This window comes from Bubalus bubalis, chromosome 9, assembly GCF_019923935.1.
Source record: "Bubalus bubalis isolate 160015118507 breed Murrah chromosome 9, NDDB_SH_1, whole genome shotgun sequence".
NCBI classification, from domain to species: domain Eukaryota; kingdom Metazoa; phylum Chordata; class Mammalia; order Artiodactyla; family Bovidae; genus Bubalus; species Bubalus bubalis.
In genome coordinates this window covers 50,376,908-50,400,434 of record NC_059165.1, presented here as the reverse complement: position 1 = coordinate 50,400,434, position 23,527 = coordinate 50,376,908, and the positions used below count along the sequence as shown (strand labels likewise).

At 50.1% G+C, this 23,527-nt stretch overlaps 1 protein-coding gene and 1 long non-coding RNA gene across 2 annotated transcripts in view; both read right to left on the bottom strand.

Annotated features, from left to right (window-relative positions):
• Positions 1-3,361, bottom strand: part of IL17B (interleukin 17B) — a 52,824-nt gene extending 49,463 nt beyond the window's left edge. The window contains exon 1 of the mRNA XM_044947480.2: positions 3,346-3,361. The gene's annotated coding sequence lies outside the window, so the exon portion shown is untranslated. The remainder of the gene's footprint in view (positions 1-3,345) is intronic.
• Positions 3,362-14,675: 11,314 nt separating this feature from the next.
• On the bottom strand, positions 14,676-23,316 carry LOC123335042. Its single transcript, XR_006553306.2, has 3 exons — positions 15,446-23,316; positions 14,992-15,078; positions 14,676-14,720 (listed from the first exon to the last, which is right to left on the bottom strand). It is a non-coding gene; the product is annotated as an uncharacterized LOC123335042 (long non-coding RNA).
• Between the last annotated feature and the right edge of the window lie 211 nt (positions 23,317-23,527).

The following is a 23,527-nucleotide window of genomic DNA, read 5'->3' as shown; positions in this document are numbered from 1 at the left end:
TCTTAATATGTGCTCCTTCTATTAGGTCCATACCATTTCTGTCCTTTATTGTGCCCATATTTGCATGAAATGTTCCCTTGGTATCTCTGATTTTCTTGAAGAGATCTCTAGTCTTTCCCGTTTTATTGTTTTTCTCTATTTCTTTGCACTGATCACTGAGAAAGGCTTTCTTATCTCTCCTTGCTATTGCAGGATGGAGGGACCCTCATAAAGCATGCCCCCACCATTCCTGGGTCTGATTTTGGTACCTTCCCTGAGTCTGGGAAGATAAGAAGACAAGGAGGCTCCAAGGAGGTGAGATTGAGAGGGAGAAGTTGTAGACATTTAAAGCAGAAGTTACCATGAAGGAAGCTGGATGTATGTGGCAAGGCCTGCAAAAACCTTCAAGGGATCAGAAGCCTCAGGTGGACAACAAGCCCAGGCTACAGAAAACCCATCACCTCCTTTGTTTGGAAAGCTCAACATCTGATGCAAGCCCACATCACAGCCACATCACAGAGGTAGTTGTGACTCAGCTTGAGAAATCTAGGTTTCTTCCATCCTACATTTATGCAACAAATGCTTTGACTCTAAATGCAAGACTTCTTGTCTTCAGTGTAAATTTCAGGATCCCTGTGACTAATCTTTCCACATAATTCTGCCTCCAAACCAAACAGGGCAGTATGCATGGTATGATCCTAATTTCCTAGGAGAGAAAATGACTCTCTTTAGGTGTGTCTACAGCAATAGTAATCTTCACTGAGGTATTATGCTGAGTACTGCATGCTTTATTTCATTTAATTCTCTCCATCACACTTTGAAGAAGGTGCTATCATTATTCTCACTTTACAGAGAAAGACAATGAAGCTCAGAGAGGTTAGATGCCTTTCCCATGGTCACCCAGCTGGTAACTGTTAGGACTGGGACTTGTACCCTGGCAGTCTTGGCTGTTGTGTCTATAATCATTACTGCCTCTCCTCATTCATGCCCTCTTATGGATATAAATGCTCATACAAAGTTCAAGGAGATACCTACAGAGCTGTTAATAGTGACTGATTCTGAGAAGGGTATGAGAAGGACTACACAATCTCTAGTTCTGCCCTGCTTTGAATTATCTTCTAGGAAAATGATTTTGTATTAATATAGAAATTCCTATCTATTTATTTATCAAAAGAAAAATCTGGAAGAACATACACCAAAATGTCAACAGCATTTACAGCTGGGGAGCATGAACAGGAAACTACCTTTATTAGTTTGGTGTTGTTTGAACTTTATACAACAGGCATACACTGCTTTTGTAAGCAGAAAAAGGCAATTAAGACTTTAAAAAGAGAAGGAAAGTGGAGAGGGGAGTGACTCAGCATCTCTTCTGGGATCCCCAGCAGCTCCTGACAGAGGCCCTGCCACCTTCACCAGCCCCTTTTTTACTTCTCCCTCCACCCCCTGTGCACATCCTAACCAGAAAAACCTGTGTCTGGGCAGCATCTGGCCTGCCTCTCCCTTCTTCCAGCCTCTAAACTAGGCCACTGCCAATCCCAGTCCCACAAGGCAACACTATCCCCTCATCCTCCATTAGCAGTTTTGTAGTTTATGAAGTGCCTTCCCGTGCCAGCTCACAGATCATCTTCCCAGACACTGTGAAGTGGATATTCTCATGCCCATTGTACAGATGTGGAAGCTGAGGCCCAGCGTGGCTGAACTCATTGCCCAGAGTCACATAGAGTCTGGAATTGCGCCTGGACTGAGATTCCCAGGCCAGATCTCTCCAGTGCTGCATCAGTTCAAGCTCATGTCGGAAACTTGTTTCAGGACCTAAAATTGACCTGTTGGATCTTGTTGAGACCTCTGACAGAGGCGTTCCTGTACGCTACAGAACCATCCCTCAGAGCCTTACCCTGCACTGCTGAGGCCCTGGGGCTGAGCCTGAAGAGAAGGCAGAATGGAAGAGCCTTTGGGCCCAGACGAAGGAGTGTGGGAAAAGGGAGTAGGAAGCCAATGTGCTTACAAGGCAGGAGCAGACAAACCCAACAGTCTAGGACAGCAGGTCATGGGCTTGGGTGGAATCCTGAATATAACTTTGATCAAATCACTTAGTCTCTCTCGGCCTCAGTTCTCTCATCTGGAAAATGGATATTATAATAGTATCACCTTGGGGAATTCCCTGGTAGTCCAGTGGTTAGGACTCTGTGCTGTCACTGTCAAGGGCCTGGGTTCAAATCCTGGTGGGGGAACTACGATCCCACAAGCTGTGCAGCCAAAATATAAATAAGTAAAGAAAATAATACCATCATCTTAGAAAGTAGTTCTAAGGACAACGAGCAATTCTTGTAATGCATACAGCACAATGCCTGGACATAATACATGCTGACTAAAAGCTTCTTATTATTACTAACCCCAACCAGTTACGTTCCTTCCGGTGAACATTTACTGAGAGGCCACAATCTTGCCAGGCCCTCAGCTAAGCACTGGGGACATAGAAATAAAGTGGATGCAGCTCCTGCTCACTTAGATCACAAAACATCAGGGGAAGCCAGCGCAAAAGGAAACTAACCATTCCTATAGAGGGAAGGAATAATGGCTGGGGTGGCGTTAGGCAGGATTGGTGGAGCCTTGAAGGCCAGGCTAATCTATCTGAGAACTTCTCTTGTCTGCCTGGGACCCAGGGCAGGTTTCACAGCAGGAGAGTGGCTGACCCAGTCATCTCACTTAGAAATGAGATCTTAGACCCTACTGCCCCACAGGGCCCCTGGGCCATCATGGAGGCAGGCATAATGGGGGAAGGGACAGAACAGGAGGGAGGCCACAGAGGCCTATCCTTGAGGTGGGGACAATCTGGGTTCAAGTGACAGTGGCTGGTGGACTGGGTGAGGCTGCCCAGAGAGGTCAGGAAGGAGAGGTTCAGTCCTGGAGAAGGTGGACGGGGAGGAATCCATTTAGACTCAGGCAACAGCAGAGTGAATGGGCCTATTTGGGGAGTGGGGCTGATCACTGGTTGGTGCCTCAGGTGATTTTGCTTTCTTTCTGCTTCTCTGTGCTTCCCCCTTTTCTGCACTGAGTAACTAGTAAAGAAGAGAGTGGGCTATCTCTGGGAGCCCAAGGCTGGGAACCAGGTGGCCCTGTCTCACTGGAGGGACACGCCCAGGGCAGCCCGTGAGAGCAAACGAGCCCTCCTGGGGAGCTCCTGGGTCTGGTGGGAGAGGCTTGGACACCTGGAGTGGCCATTGGCAACTTGTCCTCTCGGTGTTTCCCTCTACCCCCTCTCGGTGTTTCCCTCTACCCGGAGGGATAATGACTCTATAGCAGAGGCAGTGGGTGGGGTGGACGCGCCTAGGTTCCCCCTCCCCCAACACACACACACACACATACCCTCAGGCTCCCGGGTGTGTCGGTGTCAGCATCATTGTGCACCCGGGCGTGGGCCGCCAGCTCAGCAAAGTCGCTGTAGGACTGGCCTGGGCGCCCGGAAGAGGCAGGCTGCGTTCTGCTCCTCACCGCCCACTTCCCCAGTCTGGCCCAGTTGCTCCAATTAGTAGGGCAGCCCAGACCAGTGAACTGAGAAAGGTTCATGCTGAGTAGGAAAAGGCCTGGACTCGCCCGCCTCCCCGTATCCATGAAGCTACCGGAGGGCAAGCCTTGGGCACTTGATAGTCTGCATTCTGTATGAGCAACCAGCTCTCTGGGTTCCCCCACCTGGGCCTCAGTTTCCCCTTCGAGCAGCGAGCCAATGTATACATTCATTTTCTCTTCCTGGCATCCAGAGAGTGTCAGACCTGCAATAAGCATCCAAGAGACAATAAACTCGGATCCTAGGCCTTGGAAAGCATCCCCCTGAGCCCAGCGAAGCGGGTGGGGTGCGGTACGAGGCCGGCTCCCCTCTGCGCCCGCCGGCGACGGACGCCCGGAAGAGGGCGGCAGAGAGCGGGATCCCAGCGCAAGGGAGCCGTGACCTCGTCAGTCCACAAAGGCGGAGGCCTGGGGATTTTCAGCCTCACTGCTGTCAGGAAAGTTTCACAAGGGCCTCTGGCGCAGCGGCATTCTCTTGGATCTTGGCCCCGGGGTGGCCCACCCCTCATCACTCTCCTACCCCCGGAGGGGCAGAGCAGCCTTGGGGCTGGGGCGGGGTGGTGCAGGGGCGAGGTGGGGATGCCCAGCTGTGATCAGCGTGCGGAAGGAGGCCACAAGGGCAGAGGAAGGGCGGGGGGGCCGGGGGTTGGGGATGGGGGCGGGGAAGCTGCCGGGACAATCTGTCGAGGAAGGATCACAGGGTCGGGTAGGGGGCTGGTCCTAGAAGCAGCTCACACCCAGCACTTTCTTTGTCTGTGAACCAATCCAGAAAACTAGGTTTTCTGAATATCACGCTGATGCTATGATGGGGGATGGACTTAACCCACACACATACATACATACACTTCTGTTCTCCCATCAGCATGCTCTCAACACACTCACACTAACACGCATTTCCACCCAAAACACACCCAACTGATACACACAAACACATTCATATCGCACCAACACACACATTTCATGATCACACTTACACACGTTCACACAAACACGCTTACACACAGGAATGCACATCCAGTTTCACCCAACTTTCTTCATACTCACAGTTGTGTACACGCATAACTCACATACATTCATACTCTCAAGCACATACAAGCACACACCCATTTTTTTCACCCAACTCTCACAAGTACTCACACACACAACTTGTACCCATACACACTCACTCACACTCACACATTCACACACCTGAAGGCCTTTCTCAAGAAGAGCCAGTGGAGTCAGGGGGCTGTCTGCCAGCTCTGGTCCCTCATGTTGGGTTCCAGGGTTAATCCCAGCTCTCAGAAGACTGTGAGCCATTGCCTCCCACCCACTTTCAAAAGGGATTTGAGATGATTTAGAAGGTTAAATCCTAAATAAAACAGGATAATGAAAAAAGAAACACAAGAGGGTAGAAGCATTAAAAGCGTAACTCATAATTAAAAAATAAAACAATACAAAAATTTAAAAAAAAAACAGTAGTGTGTGTTGGATGGTGGATGCTATTTAAAAAATAAAACAATACCAAAAAAAAATTTTTTTTAAGCGTAACCCTTGTTTCTCCAGACCTGGGCCTTCTAACCTTGTAAGGACCCAGTGATCTGTGATTTCAGAGCCCCAGGATCAGCCTCATGGTCTCATGACCATCCCTCTGCACTCGCCTTCCCATCCACCGCCAGTCAGCCTCTTGAGCTGAAACCTTCACCTTGGCCTCTCTCTCCCACCAGTTGAGTTCCTAGCCACTGAAAAGCAGAGTTCCTCTCCTTATCGTCCTAGAGTTTCAATTCTCAAGCTCCATTGATCTGACCCGTAGTCTTGACCTTTCCCACCACCATCTCTCAAAAAGGCCCCCATTCAAACAAAACACCCATAACACATCCTGATATTTTGAAGTTGCTCAAGTGGGCATTTCAGTCAGCTATCGCTGTGTAGCAAACCGACTCAAAACTTAATGACTCAAAGCAGCAATTTGAGGGAGTCTCCTGGTGGTCCAGTGGTTAGGACTTGACAGTTACACAGCAGGGGGCACGGATTTGATCCCTGGTCAGGGAACTAAGTTCCCGAATGCTTCTTGTCAAAAAAAAAAAAAAAAAGGGCAGCAATTTGCTCTTTCTTGTGATCCTTAGGTTTGGGTGGATTCATCTGGGCTCTATTTGGTCTCTATTTGGTGTTGGGACTACTCAGTCTACTGCATTCAATTCAGTTCAGTCGCTCAGTCATGTCCGACTCTTTGCAACCCCATGGACTGCAGCACGCCAGGCCTCTCTCCATCACCAACTCCTGGAGCTTGCTCAAACTCATATCCATTGAGTCAGTGATGCCATCCGACCATCTCATCCTCTGTCGTCCCCTTCTCCTCCTGCCTTCAATCTTTCCCAGCATCAGGGTCTTTTCCAATGAGTCAGTTCTTTGCATCAGGTGGCCAAAGTATTGGAGTTTCAGCTACTGCATTCAGCTGCATCCAACTGGACTGACTGCCTTCAGGCATGGCTAAATCCAGAGGCTCAAGTAATGTCATCAGGAATGTACCACACTTCCTGTTCTCTGCTCTGCTTGCCTGGGGCTAAATGTCCAAGATGGCTCCCCTCACGTGCTTAGTGTCTCCACTGTGGTGCCTAGAACATCTGGGGCTGCCTAGACCTGCTCTCTCACATGATCTCTCTAGCAGATTAGCCAGACTTCTTTATATAGCAGCTCAGGTTGTAAGAGAGCAAAAGCCAAAGCCGCCAGTCCTCTTAAGACCTAAGCCTGGAACTATCACAGCATCCCTGAAATCACATTTTATGGGTCAAAGCAACTCATAAAACAAACCAAGATTCGTGGTTTAAGAGGAGGAAAATGGATTTCACTACCCAATGGGAAGAGTGGCAGCCATGCATAGGGATGAGAGGAATCACTGGCAATCACTTTTGCAGGCACTCTGCCACAGTTGGCATATTCATTAGCTCCCAACACATTTCCTATGAAAGAAACTGAGCAAAAAAAAAAAAGAAAGAAACTGAGCAGCAGGTAAATCTAGCATCTTTGGTACCTTAGCATTCTTAATCACAAAACTCGTATCTCTACTTTCAGGCAGAACTGTAGTTTGGTTAGTATATAACTGAGGACTATTTCATTTGTGAGTGATGGGAATGAGTTCAAACTGGCTTAAGCAAAAAAAGAGAGAGAGAGACTATATTGACTCATATATAGGGAAATTTAGGGAAATACTGGGCAGTTCAGGGATGGGCTGGCCTCAGAGGCTCAACTCACGTCCTCAGGAATGTGTTGCTGCCGTCTTCTGTGTTGCCTCATTCCCTCTTTCTCAAGCAAACTCTTTCTACAAAGTGCAAAGATGGCCACCAGCAACTTCAGATTTGCATCTTATCAGCCTAACACCCCCAGTGGGAAGCATGTACTTCTCCCACTCTTCAATAATATCAGCAAAAGTCTCAAGGGTGTCATGTAAACATCCCAGAGTGAATCATAATCCAATTCAGGAAGCAATCACTGTGACTTCAATTAGCCAGGCCTGCACGTCGTGCCCTCCCCCGGAGGAGAAGAGGAGGTAGAACCAGCCCCAGCAGAACCACATGCACTGGAAGCTGCGGTGGAGAGTTGGAATGGGGTGTTCCCCGAATAAAAGCTGGTGACGCTACCAAAGGAAGGGCAGTCATCATGCTAAGCCAGCACACACAACGGAGGGCCACTATGTTATCTGATGTGTTACAGAGAAAGAAAATCATGAGAGCCCAGCTAGAGATAAGCATTTCCCTGATTCTAAATTCCAGACTGGATCCCTTCACAAGCAGTGAAATTCAGTGCTGTTTCCTGACATAGTGGACCGCAGCTTCACCCCCATTTTGGCACAGACCTGGAAACATCCTTCAAGTGTGTGTTTTGTAAATCGCCCACCTGTGAAAGCCAACAATGTGGAGCCATATACCAAGGTCACAGGTGTGGAAGCTCTGTACGAAGGTCATGTGATAAAAATCTCTGGAACCGACCGAGCCCCACAGCAACTGTTGCCATGAGCCTCTGAATTAAAACTGGCCAGTTTCCTGACCCAATATGAGGTAAAATACCCACCCTATTATCTACCCTATAGCATCCTAACTAGTCACCTGGTTAGGATGCCCATCTTCTGGTCATCCTTATGCCACCATTCCGGTAGCAATTTTCTCTGTCTTGAGACTATGAAAATTGGCTGCTAGCCTGCAAAATGGTTCCGCTCTCCCTTGAGCCAGCACGCTGTTCTAACAGCGTCTCCCACTCTAATAAACTTTATTCTCCTCTCGTTCTGCCTCATCTCTGGAAATTCTTTTCCAACGTGCACATGGACCACAACAAACTACAGAACGTTTCATTACCTCAAGGAAAGGCAATTTTGTAGGTTGCTGAGCTCATGGGTTCCTGGTGAGAGGATCCAAATATCGAGTCCGCACTCAGCATGAAAAAGAGAGAGGCAGCTCCCTCTCGGATACAGCTTTTCTGTGATCCTTCCTGCCTTCCCTTAGCAGTCTTAGCCCGTCCTATTCCATTCAGATATCCACTTTGGGGCAAAAGTAAGGGTTTGGACCTTAGTTACAGTGATACAAGGTCAAGAATCACAAGCTTATGGGCTTTTGGAACTGAAGGATATCAGAAACAAGCTGATTGCTCCTCAACCTTGATTCCCTCCTTCTTCTAAAGGATTTATTAGCTAGAACCACGGCTACCTAAGGGGCTTCACCTTAGAGACACAGGTTTGATCCGTGGGTCAGGAAGATCCCCTGGAGAAGGGCATGGCAATTCACTCCAGTATTCTTTTTTTTGTGTGTGTGTGTAATAAAGTTGTATTAAAGTATAAAGGAGATAGAGAAAGCTTCTGACATAGGCATCAGAAGGGGGCAGAAAGAGTACCCGCTTGCTAGTGTTAACAATGTCACTCCAGTATTCTTGCCTGGAGAATCTCCATGGGCAGAGAAACCTGGTGGGCTACAGTCCATAGGGTGGCAAAGAGTCAGACACGACTGAAGCGACTTAACACTTAACACTTCCCAGGTGGCTCAGTGGTCTGCCTGCCAAAGCAGGAGACGCAAGAGATACCAGTCTGGAGGAGGAAATGGCAATCCACTCCAGTATTCTTGGAGTGGAAAATTCCGTGGACAAAGGAGCCAGATGGGCTACAGTCCCTAGGGTCGCACAATCGGCCATGACTGAGGACACACGCTTATGCTAATGGCTACCTAAAATAAAGACCACATTTCATTTCCCAGGCCCTTTGCCACTAGGTATGCCGTGTGACTAAGTTCTGGCCAATAAGACGTGGCAGCTTTTGAGTCTTCCTTTGTTTTTCCTTCTTTGTCTGTTCAGCTCTCTGTCTCTTCAGTCTTGCTTCCTGGAGTGTGGGTATGATGGCCACCTGTTTGTAACACTAGGGTGAGCGCTGCACCAGAGGGAAGGTGGACGTGAACTAGCTAGGAGAGCCACCACTGCTCTGGACTTCCCATCTTTATATTTTTTACTTTATACTTTTATGAGAGAAAGAAATAAGCATCCATATTGGGAAGCCATTGTGCTGAACTTGTTTCCTATAGTCGAATCAATTCCTAACTGATGGCATTATGTCTTCCAAATTTTCCATTTCATCCACCGCCCCTCAAAAATACCATCTTTCCATCCAAGGCTTGAATCCATTCCTTAAAGGGTTAGGACAGCTTACACAATTACTACCTCTCAAAGTCATTTCATCTTTGGAATTGAATTGTTAGGAATGTGTTAGAAAATTCTTCCTCATCTTCATTCATTCAATCTGCATACAGCCAATTTTCTCCCTCAGGAGGGTCAACCAGAGTCCCGCTGACAGTGCTCACAGGGCCCAGAGCTTCTATTTCTGACTCCCTCCTTTCCTCGCAGGATCTGCTGTGTTCAGTGTATCCCTCATGCCATCTCCCAGCGCCCCATGAGAAAAGAGACCCAGTGTCCGCAGCTTCCCCGCACTTGGGTGAGGCTTCGGGTTTGCAAGCAGCTTTTGATTCTGTGATGCAGTGTATTACGTATCAGTGAAGTTTGAGACATTTGGAATATGTGATAAGAATTCCTCCTATTTGCATAGCAGCTTACGTACTTTCTCCCACATTCTCATTTTGTTACTATTATTGGTACTACTATTAGTAATAATAATAATGTTCCCATTATAGAAATTTAAAGAAATATGTAAAATGTAGCATGAAAGTGCAAAGTTAGGAACAAAGGAAGAAAGAAAAACAGAAGAGTGGATTACAAAATATAACCAGACAATAGCTATAAATCATATATACACAGGTCATAACTAGATACTTTGCTGCCATTTATTGAGTACTTATTCTTCATAAGGCCCTGGAATAAGCTATGTAATTAACTCCTCGTGAGTATCTTGCAAGTCAGATATTTTGGCTAATTTAAGATGATGACAATGAGCCTAGGGGAGGTTAAGGGTCCTTTCTAGGGTCCCAGGGGCTCTAATGGTGAAGTTAGCGCCTTGGTCTGCATGTCCCCTACCGAGTCTTTCCTCCTCACTCCTTCAGACAGACGAGTCCAGCAGCCTGGAATGCTCTCTTCTGCCCCTTTCTTGATGACACGGGCACCATCTCTTCCCCTGCATCTCAGCTTCAATGTCACCTCCAGGACAAAGACTTCCCTGACCACCACCCGCCATCTCTCACCACTCTGATAGTTTATTCATATGGAGTCTTCTCCTTCTCAACACACTTAAGTGTCTGGTCAATGCCTATCTCTGTCGATGGTGCCGGGGATTGCATCTGTCTTGCTTGCTGCTGGTTTGTCGGCACCTAGAACGGAACGTGGCGCATTCCGTGCTGAGATTTTGGTGAATGAATGGCAGCTTGGGCTCACAGCCCCCAAATCAGCCTCCCCAGGACTTTCCCCTGACTCCTGGGCCTGAAGGGGCCCTCAGAGCTTACCTCGTCCTACCCCTGCATAAGAGAAAGGGGAAACTGAGGCCAGAGAGGGCAAGGCACCTGTGAGGGCTCCACAGTGGTTAGACACACAGCTAGGGGAGAGCAGGGTCCTGGTTCCAGGGCAAGGACCAAAAACCAGTGGGTGGCCCCGACTGGCCCAGTTTTCTATTTGTGGAAGGATAAAGTGATGCGGGATAGTCCTGAAAAGTGGCTGGTGGGAAGTGCTGCCTAGAACCACGTGGCCGGCCTGGGGAGGAGGCGGAAAGTCCTGCTGTTCAGGCTGGGAAGGAATCCAGCAGGGGCCTTGCTGGGTTTCCTCTCAGCATGGGGGGAAGTAAACACATTCCTTGGCCACGCAGGCATCCCCCGGCTCCAACCACCCCACCAGCTGCCAGGGCCTTGGGTCCAGTGGTCTGTTGTCCTTTGGAGGAAAGGGCCCGGAGAAGGTGTGTGACTCATCAGGGTCAGAGACGTGTATGGTGACTGGTACCCTGTGCCAAGCTGCCTCCTGCCCCAGGGCACAAAGATGGGAAGAACATCGTGTCCCTCTCCCCATCCTGCTCCTGCAGAAGCCCAGGGACCACTGGGCCAGCTCCCAGCCAGGACAGTGAGGAGGGCACTGGTGGCCGCTGACAAGTCAGGAATGGCTATAGAAGCATTGGATCCTGTCTCTTACTGTGCTTATGTACATGTGCTCAGTCGCCTCAGTCGTGTCTGACTTTGCAACCCCATGGGCTGTAACCAGCCAGGCTCCTCTGTCCATGGGATTCTCCAGGCAAGAATACTAGAGTGGGTTGCCATTCCTTTCTCCGAGGGATCTTCCCAATCCAGGGATCAAACCCACATCTCCTGGAGTTCTTGTAGAGCAGGCAGATTCTTTACCACTGAGCCAGCGGTGAAGAAAAAAGCCCCCTCTTACTGTACAGATGGGGAAACTAAGGCCCAGAAGGGCAGGGGCTTGCTCCAAGAGCCGCAGCAAGGTGGTAGCTAAGCCAAGACCAGAACCCAGGTCCCGTGGACAATGGAGTCATGTCATTAAAGCCAAGACTCTGGCTGCTACCTCTAGGTCCTCCTCTACCCACCGCCCACCCCCCTTCTCCCTTCAGCTCTGTCAGACCCTTTTACACATGCTGATTCTTCTGCACAGAATTTCCTCCTTGAACTCTCTGGACTGGGCAGACTGTTACCTGTACCTCAGCACCACTCTGTGCTTTCCCGGCACACAGACCAGCTGTCCTGGGGGCAGGGTGCGTCCTGCAGCAGCAGCAGCTGTCCTCAGAAGCCAGTGCCAGGGCTACAAGCACAGCAGCTGTGAAACCTGGTTCTTGGCAGCAACCAGCAATGATTCACAGGGAGTGGGAAGACGGGAAGGCTTGGGTGTCACCCTATGTAATAAGTCTGATGTCAGGAAAAAGAGCCTGGGGTCTGGATCGGGAGAACTGGCCCACTTCTCTCTCCAAGCTGTAGGATCTGGTGGAGGCTCTTCAATCCCCTGGAGAGGAATCACTGAGGCTCAGACTCCTGGGTCTGGGATTGGAACCACAGGGCAGCTATTAACCCTTCTGTCAGATCCAGTTGGTAGATAATAGCTCTGGATGTGGCACTGTGTTGAGGAGGATTCAGAGGAAGGAAATCTGATGGTTGTTGTTCAGTCACTCAGTTGTGTCTGACTTTTTGCCACCCCTTGGACTGCAGCACCCCAGGCTTCCCTATCTTTCACTATCTCCTGCAGTTTACTCAAATTCATGTCCATTGATTCGGTGATGCCATCCAACTATCTCCTCTGATGGTAGACCTGTCATTTATTTGATACCCCTGCACTGAGATCTCTCTAAGGGCCCTTCCCTGATGAGCACACTGCTGTGATCAGAATCAGCAGCTGTCCAAGCTTTGGCAGGGCCCCAGCACAGGCAACAGGGCCTTTGGTCAACACACACACACACACACACACACACACGAGATAGGGGCCCTTCCCAGGCAAGCGGCTCTGGCTGTGGGCTCCAGCCTTCTCCCTTCTGTTGGCCCCAGATAAACATTCCTTCCAGCTTTGCCTCCTGAGCTGCTGCTGGCTTATTCATGCCAGATCAGCACAGCCCAGATCTTAGCAGAGTATCAGGCTAAGCTGCTTCCTGCCTGCTCCTGGGAAGGGCTGAGGGTCCTGGGCCTGGAAAGAGAAGGGAAGAGGGCTGGGAGGCTGAAGTCCAGTCCCTGGGCTGATAAGCAGCCTTGGACGTTGCCCTAAGAATTTCCTGTTGTTGCTTCCTTCTTCCTCATAAGTGTAGCTCCAGTCTCTCCTCTAGCAACCTAGCATCTGGTCGCCATTGCAGACTCAGAGGTCTTTTGTAGGTCAGGGACCTGGGTTTGCCGTACGGCCCTGGGCTGGTGTGTGCCTTAGTTTTCTCATCTGTAGAATGGGGGAAATAATACTGAATGCATTCTGATAGGTGATAGCTAAGGGATTGTACTGGGTTGAATAGTGTCCCCTTAAAATTTACATCCACGGGAAGCTGTGAATTTGACCTTACTTGAAAATAGAGTCCTGGCAGATGTGATCAAGAGGGCATAGTGCAGTAGGGTTGCCCTAAATCTATTGTGACTGCTGTCCTTATGGGGGATTTGGACGCAGAGACGAAACACAAATGCCCACAGAAAGAAAGCTGTGTGAAGACAGAGCCGAGATTGGAGTCCTACGGCCACAAGCCAGAGAGTGCCAGAAGCTACCAGATTGGAAGAGGAGAGGAAGACTTCTCCCAGAAGCCTTTGGAAAGAGCATGGCCCACCTGATACCTGGATTTTGGACTTCTGGCCTTGGGAGTTGTGAGAAAACAAATTCCTGTTATTTCAAGTCACCAGTTTGTGGTAATTTGTTATCACAGCCCTACGAAATGCCTACAGGGATGTCTATATGCATGTATCTACTACACAGTGGTCACTCAGGAGAAGGACTCCCACCCCCACGTGGCTCCTGGTGATGTTAGTGCTTCTTCTTCCTAACCCTAACCCTAAACCCTATCCCTAACCCTGAATGCCTCCCTCTTCTTGAGCATGGACTCTGCCAGCACGGGGTCTGCCAGCACCTGCCAGCTAGGCTGGGTGGGAGGGCAGAGCAGTACTAGACATGTGGGCATGATATCAGCCTCACCAGGGCTGGCTGATACCAGGCCCAGAAAAGACCAGTTTCCCCACAGCATGGAGGTCAGAAGTGGGCAGGAGTCCCCAGCAGCCACTGAATTCTAGACTCTATGCTCTGTGGGGGCAGGAGCCAAATCCACTTGGTACCCTCAGCACCCGGCACAGGGCCTAACACTAAATAGCCCTACTGTGTGCCCATCCTACTTTAATCCCTCACAGGATCCCTGTCAGGGGCCCTCACTGCCCCCCTTTTACAGCTGAGAAAACTGAGGCACCGGTAGTTTACATGAATTAGCCAAAGTCTTATTGTTGGTAAGTGGTTTATCCAGGGAATGTGGCTGATAAGCCCAGCCTCTTATCTGCTCATCTTCAATATTTATTGAAATAATGAAAGGCTAGAGCCAGGCTGCCAGAGAAGGCAATGGCACCCCACTCCAGTACTCTTGCCTGGAAAATCCCATGGATGGAGGAGCCTAGATGGCTGCAGTCCATGGGGTCGCTGAGGGTCGGACACTACTGAGCAACTTCATTTTCACTTTTCACTTTCATGCATTGGAGAAGGAAATGGCAACCCACTCCAGTGTTCTTGTCTGGAGACTCCCAGGGACGAGGGAGCCTGGTGGGCTGCCATCTATGGGGTCGCACACAGTCGGACACGACTGAAGTGACTTAGCAGCTTAGCAGCAGACCCAGGCTGCAGCCTCTGATGAGTTCACACATGTTCTCTTAAGGCCCAATTCCCCACCCCCAAGAGAGATTTACTAGACCCTGGGAGTGAGAGGTGGTGCACAGAGAGTGTGCTCTGCCCACAGTGGCCCAGGAATGTGTCTGGCACGAGTTCTAATGGAAGTGGGCTGTCACTCTAATCAACCCACTCATGATCTGCCCTCTGGAGCCCACCCTGACAAGCCACCCCTCTCAGAAAGAAAAACCCCTTTGGTCAGAAACAGATTCAGTGGGTTGGAGGAACCTGATTATTTTCTTTCTTGCTTGCTGTGCTGGGTCTTTGTTGCTGTGCATGGGTTTTCTCTAGTTGTGTCAAGCAGGGGCTGCTCTTCATTGCGGTACACAGGCTCATGGTGGTGTCTTCTCTTGTGGAGCACAGGCTTTAGGTGCACAGGCTTCAGTAGTTGTGGTCTGCAGGCTCTAGAGCACAGACTCAATAGTTGTGGTGCACGGGCTTTGTTGCTCCGTGGCATGTGGGATCTTCCCGCACCCAGGATTAAACCCGTGTCCCCTGCATTAGCAGGCAGATTCTTATCCACTGGACCACCAGGGAAGCCCTATAGGGCCCTGATTATTGATAAACCAGCAAGCATGGCTTTTGCCCTCCCACACCCTCACCCATGGTTACTGCCATAACTGGTGTGTCAGCTGCAGGAATTGGGAGGTTGTCACTCTAGGGTATATCACTAACCTCACGCAGCTTCTCTCTTCTCTCTGCACTTCTGTCTGTTGATCAGCTTTGGGTCTTGCAGTCAACTGTTATCTTTGCCTTCAATTCCTGTTCCCCAAAAAGAATTGTGCAGTTAATTTCCTACCATTCCTACCAAGCTACCTCAAAGGCTGGTGAATCAGACTGTAGACTGGGTCCCCACCCACGGTCCAGTCAGCTGCACCCAGAGAGGTGGGGGGAGGCATCACGTGACACCAACATGACTGCTGCTGAAGGAGACTGTGGGAGTGGCAGGCAGGCTGAGGCTGGCTTGGACAATGTGCTACCAGATGGTTGTGCCCACAATTGTCTCCTTCATGCCTTGGCTTCCTTATTAACGGTTGAACCCAGCTCCCCCTCACTAGCTGCCCCCAACCCCAGGAAAGACCCCTGAACTGACCCACAGAGCCAGGATGTTAATCTGGGGCAAACCTACCACGCTTTCTTTTCCCACCATGGCAGATGATACCAGTGGATTGCAGGTATCTATTCACTGAGCTGAGTGCTGAATCAAACTCAGAATCAACAGTTTTCTCCAGGAAGCCATTGCCAAGCGATTCTAGCTGACATGAAAGAACTAGATAGGATGGGAAGATCTCTAGAGTTGCTTTGGGCACTGGCACGGCTTGTGTCTGAGTTGGCGCTCCCACCTAAGCAGAACACCCAGCCTGGGAGGGGCCTGAAACCAGTGGTCAGGGCGCCCCAGGGGAGGGAGTCTAATTACTGATAACTCTTAGGATACTGGCATCAGTCCGGCTCGTGAGGGGCTGTCCAGATCAAGGAAAAGGCTGAGGGTGAGATGCTGACTCACTGGCTCTGGGTTTGAAGTTCTTCATCACTTGCTCTCATTTTGTCTCTGTCTCTCTGTGAGTCAAACAGGCAACATCCCCCACATCAACAGGTGCTCCTCAGCCAGCTTAGGGAGACCTGCCCAGGCCTTTGAGAAGATGCCAAAGCATTCACCAAGCAGGGGTGCGGTGGGTGGAGGGAGCTGCCCCAAAGGCACAGGGACTGTCTGAGGAGGCACCCACTCCCTGTCTGGGGAGACACCCACTATGTCGGATGGGAGCCATTATGCTTTGGGAAATATCAGGACTTCCCAGAGCCTCAATATATTCATGTGGTCTGGGCATGAATAAGAGCAGGAAGGGTACACAGGGCTTCCTCAAATTACTGGACTTATTTAGACAGCTGGACTACATGGGACTTAAATAAAAGAAATTCACCTACCTGTGGAAGAATGCAGATAACAGAAAGAGGGAAGAGGACTGGATAGAAGGAGAATGGGTCACGGTTAAAAAGATCCTGCATGAAGAGCTAAACCAGAGTGCTAATTTGCAGAATACCCAGCCTGGGAGGGGCCTGAAACCAGTGGTCAGGGTGCCCCAGGGGAGAGAGTCTAATTACTGATAATTTTTCCACACAAGCTAATTTTTCCTTAATGGCTCCTGCTAATTTTTCCACACAAGAGCCCAGTCCCAATGTTGCCAGAGTTTCCAATTTTTCAACAGAAGACAAAAATCCAGATTCCATGTGAAACATTTTTAAATTGTGGCAAATAATTCAGAAAACACATTTTCACTTGCAGCGTTCGATTTGTTATGTGTGTGTTTAATATCCTTAGAGGAAAAATCTCAGGTCTTTTCCTCCAGAGTTTTCTCTGAGCTTCTCTCATGTCGAGGGCTGAAGACACCAGAGCCTGAAACCAAACTGCGGATTCTAGCACCCTTTGGCCAGAGCTCCGATCTGTGCCGGCCTCTGGGCTGCTGTGTCACTGTGTTTACATTCCCGTGAGGACCAGAGAGGCTTTCCCAGAGCCACGCTCTGCTGGGTGCTCACACGCTCCAGAGCCACCTGCTTCGTCATCATAGAAACCAGGCAGATCCGATCAGCCCAGGGCATGGCTTCTCTTCTCGGTCGTTTTGGAGTCCTGAGTGACCAGCCAGGATGCCCACACATATACTCTTGTGGCGGTGGCTCCAGGAAGTGCCATGGAAAGAGTGTAACATGAGGCCAGCCCAGGGAGTGCTGGTCCATTCAAACATTTCATAGCATTCTCAACACATCAAAATGTGAGCCAAGCATACAGAGCAGGCTGACAGGGTGGATCTGGACTGGGTGCTGTAGAACAAGATTGGACCCACTATGAAACCTACTGTGGGAACCCTGCTGTAGAGAGACTGCTTGATGCAGGGCTGGACTCCAAACAGGGAGTCCAGGGGTCTGAACACCAGACATGTCTCCAGGCTAGGCAGACCGTTCCAGAAAGCCCACACATGAAGGCCTCAGAGGGTGTCAGAGGAGCCTGGTGGCAGGTAAGCATACAGCATCAGGCAGCAGGTGAGGAGCTTTGAGACCCCAGGGTTCAGGGAAGGCCTGGTCCTAGGAAACGGGAGCGGTGGGTTTACCCTGGTCACAAGAGGGCCCGAATTATAGCCAGGGCTGGGACTTTTCCCAGGCCAGGCAGGGTTGTGGCTGGTGCTCAGGTCAGGGTGGAGGGGGGGTGGGGGAGGGCAGGAAGGGAGTGGTGCCCACACCTGGTGAGGCAGTACGCGTATTAAAACAGCACCGTCCCTTGACTGCCTTCTCTCCATAATGAGTCACGGCTGTGGCACCACGTCCCCCCACCTTATTCTTAATGCCATCTTTAAAAATTAGTCAAAAAGGAGGCACTTCTGGTGAATGTGCTCAGGGGAGTGGCCCCAGTGACACGTGGTGAGTGAGGATGGAGAACAGAGGGCTGGAGCGGTGAACAAGTTCTGGAAGAAAGCTACGAAAGCGAAAGTTCCGTCTCTGCCAGTTACTAGCTGCGGGACCTCAGGGAAGCTACCTGCCTCTCAGAGACCCATTTCCTCATCTGCAAAGTGGGAGAGTAATGGCAACTACCTAGAGCTATGAGTAAACGGATAAAGTGTGTGGGAACCTTTGCCCCTGGCACTTAGGAGTCACTCAGTGAGTGCCTACTGTCATTTGAGGTACGGAAGAACATCCAAAATTTCATCACCAAAAGGAACCATCAGTTGGTTTACGTGCAGGCAGATAGAGGCCCAAGTCTTCCAATGCCAGTCCAGAATGAGCCAAGACCAGAGCCCAGATCATCTGCCCCTCCCAGCACACCCCATCTGGGGAACACGTCAAACCCAGAAATGATGACTCCCGGAACACCCTGCTCTTTCTGGCACCCTGAGGAAGACAAGCGACAGCCAAGTAGCTGTTTAGAGCCCCGGGTGCTAGCACAGCCCTGGCACTAAGGATGTACACCTGAGAATTGATGGGGACCCCTTCCTTCTTCCAGCCTAATTCAGAGGCTGCAAGAGCTAAAATCTGGCCCTCCCAGCCTCCCTCAACCTCACTCAAAATCACCCAAGGAGCTGGGACTAAGTTAGGCATGAACCCAGGCCTGGCAGCTGGTGCCCCATGCTCTGCCTCTCTATACAGGACACAGGAGACCTTGCTCCCTCCACACTATATTTATTTTCAGGATTGGTTCAGGGTCATCCCTGTAACAATCATTAGAACAATCAATAACACTGTGTCTTTAGTATGTCCATGGGCTGTGCTAAGTGAGGTTTTTTTGCTTTTTTTTTTTTTTTGGCAGTTCTGCATAGGATGTGGGATCTTAGTTCCCCAACCAGGAATCCATGCCCCCTGTATTGTGAGCATGGGGTCTTAGCCACTGGACCACCAGGAGAGTCTAAGTGAGGGTTTTTTTTAATTGCCACTATTTTATAAGGTAAGGCTATAACATTATTATTTCCATTTTATAGATGGGGAAACTGAGGCCAAATCAGACCAACTTCCCCTAGCCAATAAGTGAAGAAAACACAGTTTGGACTCAGGCACACCTACTCCCTCTTCACTGCATCCTCTAGACATGGCAACACTTTCCTTTTGTGGCTGCGCCCTTGCTGTTCCACTCCGTGGCCTTGTCAGGGTCTTCGCCTACACCAGAGGTCCATTTAGGATCTTGAAGAGTAAAAGAGTAAAAAGGAAAGGGTATTGTGGTAGCTCCCCCATCCTCAAGCCAGACCCTCCCGCTGTGGGTGTGAGGCCCTTCCCTTTCCCTACTGCAGCCTCTGGACTGTGTTAGCAGCTCCCTTCCCCAGTCACTGACTTCAGTCTTTAGGCCTTAAGAATGCGAGGGAACAGAGAGAAGCCACCAGGATTGGGTGTGAAACTTCCTAAGAGTGGACCCCCACTGGCAGGGAGAGGGGGACACCTGCCCAGCTGGCAGGGCACAGACAGCCCCTCGGGAGCTCTGCTGGCCCCACCTCAGATCCTCTATCATCCCAACTCTCTAAAGCCCCATGAGGGGCAAGCCTCAGTCTGTACTGTGATAATTTGTTAGGGTTATTGTAACCAAGTGCCACACACTGGGAGGTTTGAATAACAGAGGTGTATATCTGGAGGCCAGGAGTCTGAAATCAAGGTGTCAGCACGGTTGGTTTCTTCTGAGGGTTATGCAGGAGAATTGGATCCAGACCTCTCTCTTAGCTCTTGGGGGTTTGCTGAGAGTCTTTGGCATTTCTTAGTTTTTAGACTCATCACACCATCTCTGCTTTCGTCTCCACATGACCTCCCTGTGTGTGAGTCTTTGTGTCCAAATTTCCCCTTTTTATGAGGATGCTGGTTGAACTGGATGAGGGCCCAGCCTATGATCTCATCTTAACTTCATCATCCACAGTGACCCTGTTTCCAAATAGGTCACATTGCCAGGTACCGGAGGGTTACGAATTCAACATCTTTTAGGGGAGACACAATTCAACCCAGAGTACCACCTCACAGAATCGCAGAGTGGATTAAATGCGCCAAGGCACGAAGCGCCTGCTGCAGATTCATCACTCACTCAACAAATGTTCATTATTATCATATTGTTATTTGCTGTGCAGCGGCTGCCAGCGTGCTGCAGTGTGTCTTGTGGGGCAACTGCCACAGGGACAGCGCAAGCGTTCTCCGGGAGCGTGGCTCCAGAATCTCACTGCAAGGAGGACCTTGAGGGTGGAGGGGCTCAGTGCTCGCCCATGTCCCCGACCTCACCAGCAAAGACAGCAAGGGTTCTGAAGACACGCATAGTCCCACTTAATCTATGACTGAGGGACTGTCAGTTGCGGCCCATCTCAGATACTGTTCAGAACCACCACTGCTATCAATCCTTCGGGATGGTTCCTAAGTCGTCTCGGATGGTAGGTGGCGTGACTAAGCACTCCCAAGGCACCCCCGACACAGCCACAGTGTGTGCCATGTCAGTGTGTTGTGGACAGGCCGGGAGCCCCAGGAGCTGAATCGTGGGGTGACTTTGGGAATCCCATAACGTGCCCAGCCCCCTCCGTGTGTGGCCATGGAGGTGGGGACCACAGCTCTCTAGCTGGGAGGCAACAGCCCCTCCTGGGTGGGTGGGAGCAGCCCAGGCGTCTCCCTAGAGGGGTGGGGGGCAGATTGAATCTCAGATTGCTACCTGCCTCCTGCACTTAAGCTACCTCTTCACTCAGCACTTTGCGGAGCTCAAGTTCAAAGTCCTGCCAGAAAGACCTGATAATGAATCTAAGCCAGTGAGGATATAAAGCTTTCATTATGGTGCTTGTAAATGTATATGTGTCCTTCCTCCTGTTCCTTCTGGTTTCCGGTTGCTTCCCTGTCCCTATTTATAAAAGTACTTTGAAAGTTGGGAAACTTGAAGCCTGAGCAGGTAGCCCAGCAGGGCTGAGGAGAGAGGGCCAGGAAAGTGCTACGGTTTGGCCTGTGGGGCAAAGATCCTGGTAGACAGTTCTGGACGAGCGTCAGGTGGTGTGAGCAGTAATAAAAACAACTAGCACTTATCAAGCGTCTACCACGCCCTGAGCACGACTCACCGTCATTGTCTTTAATCTTCACAGCAGTGCCACAGTCAGCCGTGGAATTATATTTCCATTTTACAGTTGAATAGAAGAAATAAAGGGAGACTTCCCTGCAGGTCCAATGGCTAGGACTCTGTGCTCCGAAGGCAGGGGGGCCCTGGTTCAATCCCTGGTCAGGAAACTGGATCCCACAAGCTGCAACTAAGAGTTCGCATGCTGCAACTAAAGATCCGCATGCCTTAACGAAGACTGAAGATCCTCAGTGCTGCAACTAGGATCTGGCGCAGCCAAGTACATAAATAAACAAATATTTAAAAAAGAGAGAGAGAGAAAGAAAAGAAAAGAAACAAAGGTTTAGGGACTCACCCAAGGTCACAATGCCGAGAAGTGACGATTAGCGATTTGAACCCAGACCTGATTCCAAGGCCCAAGCCCTTTCGCACAACACTGGTCCACCTCCCATGGTCTGTGATGATGTCCCCAAGTCTGGAGCAGAGCAACTGAGTCTCTCTCAAGCTTGTGTGTCCACGAAAAGCCACAGACCAGAGGGCTGAGCCAGTGTGGGGGGCTCCACATGTCCTTTGTGAGGCTAATGAAAGACTTGGTCCAGATCTTAAAATCTATGCTCAAGGGAATTCCCTGGCAGTCCAGTGGTTAGAAATCTGAGCCTCCACTGTAGGGGGCAGGGGTTCAATCTGGGCAGGGAACTAAGACATGGCATGAAGTACAGTGTGGCCAAAAAACAACAAAACAACAAAAACATGTAATCCACACTCAAGAAGACATGAAGAGGAATATAAACAGCGATAATAATAATTAAAAAGACTTCTGTAACACAGGAGAATGTAGGAAATCCTCACAGATACAATGCTGAGCAGAAGCTGGACACAAAAGTGCCATGCTGTATTCTATTGTCAGGAGGGTGGGGGCCCGCAGGGACACCTCGTGTGGAGGGAGAGACGGCTCAGATCTTGAATTGCGTGGTGGTCACCCAGGTGGGTGTACATGTAAAATTTCACCAAGCTGCAGGCTTCAGATCTGTACCTTTTATGGAACCCATGATTAAAAAGATGCGGGAAAAAAAAGAAAAAACTGGAGATAATTCAGTCAAGAGTGACAACTGGGACCAAAGGGGCGGATTAAGGGCTCTGTAAAAAATATATATATATAAAAGTGTGTTTGGATGGGGTTGGGGAGTGAATGATTGCACTCGTTGGTTTTATCAGCTAAGATCCTGACCCACAGCTTGGCCCCCTTCTCTCTTACAAAAGTCCACATCTGGCATTTTTCAGGATTTCCATAACCGGGAGGGAACTTCCCCTGCCTGGGAGGGCAAAATAGCATATGGTGTTCTCTTAATTAATTTCTGCATCCCCTTGCTCAACGGCATTCATGGAGGGCCTGCTGTGGGTCGAGCACGGGACTGCGTTCCAAGGATATAGTGGTAACAGGACATCTGCTCTCATGTTGCGGTCATTATAGCTGGGGCTGAGATGATTGTCACTTTACAATTATGAGTAAAATAGCCAGTGCAAATTATAAGTCAAATAACCAGTATGTTGCATTCACGCTCGGTCGTGTCTGAATCTTTGAGACCCCATGGACTGTAGCCCACCAGGCTCCTTTGTCCATGAAATTTTCCAGGCAAGAATACCAGAGTGGGTTGCCATTTCCTCCTCCAGGGGATCTTCCCCATCCAGGAATCAACCCCTCATTTCCTGCGTTGCAGGCAGATTCTTTACCACTGAGCCATCAAAGAAGCCCAGCCCGTATGTTAGCAGGGAGAGGGGTGAGGAATGAAGGGCGATCTGCATTTGCCAAGAGAATGGTCCTGGAAGGCCTTCTCCCTGAGAAGCTGGCAGTGAGAGGTTGAGAGGAGGGAAAGGGAGGTTAAGGGAGAGCCACAGAGATGAGGTCAGGGAGGTGTCAGAAGGCCTGAGGGCAGGGCTTGTGTAAACTTGGGCTTCACACAGCAGAGGTGGGGTTTTGATTGGGGGCTGATGTGAATGGCTGGATATCTGTAGAGGGGAACTAGGCTGTTGCTGCTGCACTGGGAGGAGACTGCAGGAGGGCCACGAGAGGCGAATCCCGAGGCTCATTCACTGCCTGTTCTCCCTACTCCACCTTCTCTGGTGGACCGTGACCCCATCCAGCGTGGCGGAGAGGAGAAAGGCCTCCCTATGTGTGGAGGCTACCAGGACAGGCTGGAAAGGGGTTGAGGAGCGGCCCAAGCCTCTCTGGACAGAGAGCATGAAGGCTTTTGGAGAAACATAGAATGCAAGCATGGGCAGTTTCCTTGTGATTAGCTTTCCAAGGAGGCAAAGGTCGCCCAGCAAGGTTTATCAGAAGCTCTTGTCCGTAGCCAGCGGAGAAGGCAATGGCAACCCACTCCAGTACTCTTGCCTGGAAAATCCCATGGACAGAGGGGCCTGGTGGGCTGCAGTCCATGGGGTTGCTAGGAGTCAGACACAACTGAGCGATTTCACTTTATTTTTTCACTTTTATGCATTGGAGAAGGAAATGGCAACCCACTCCAGTGTTCTTGCCTGGAGAATCCCAGAGACGGGGGAGCCTGGTGGGCTGCCGTCTCTGGGGTCGCACAGAGTCGGACACGACTGAAGCGACTTGGCAGCAGCAGCAGCCCGTAGCCAGAGGGAGAGATGAGGTGGAGACAGGCAGGCCAT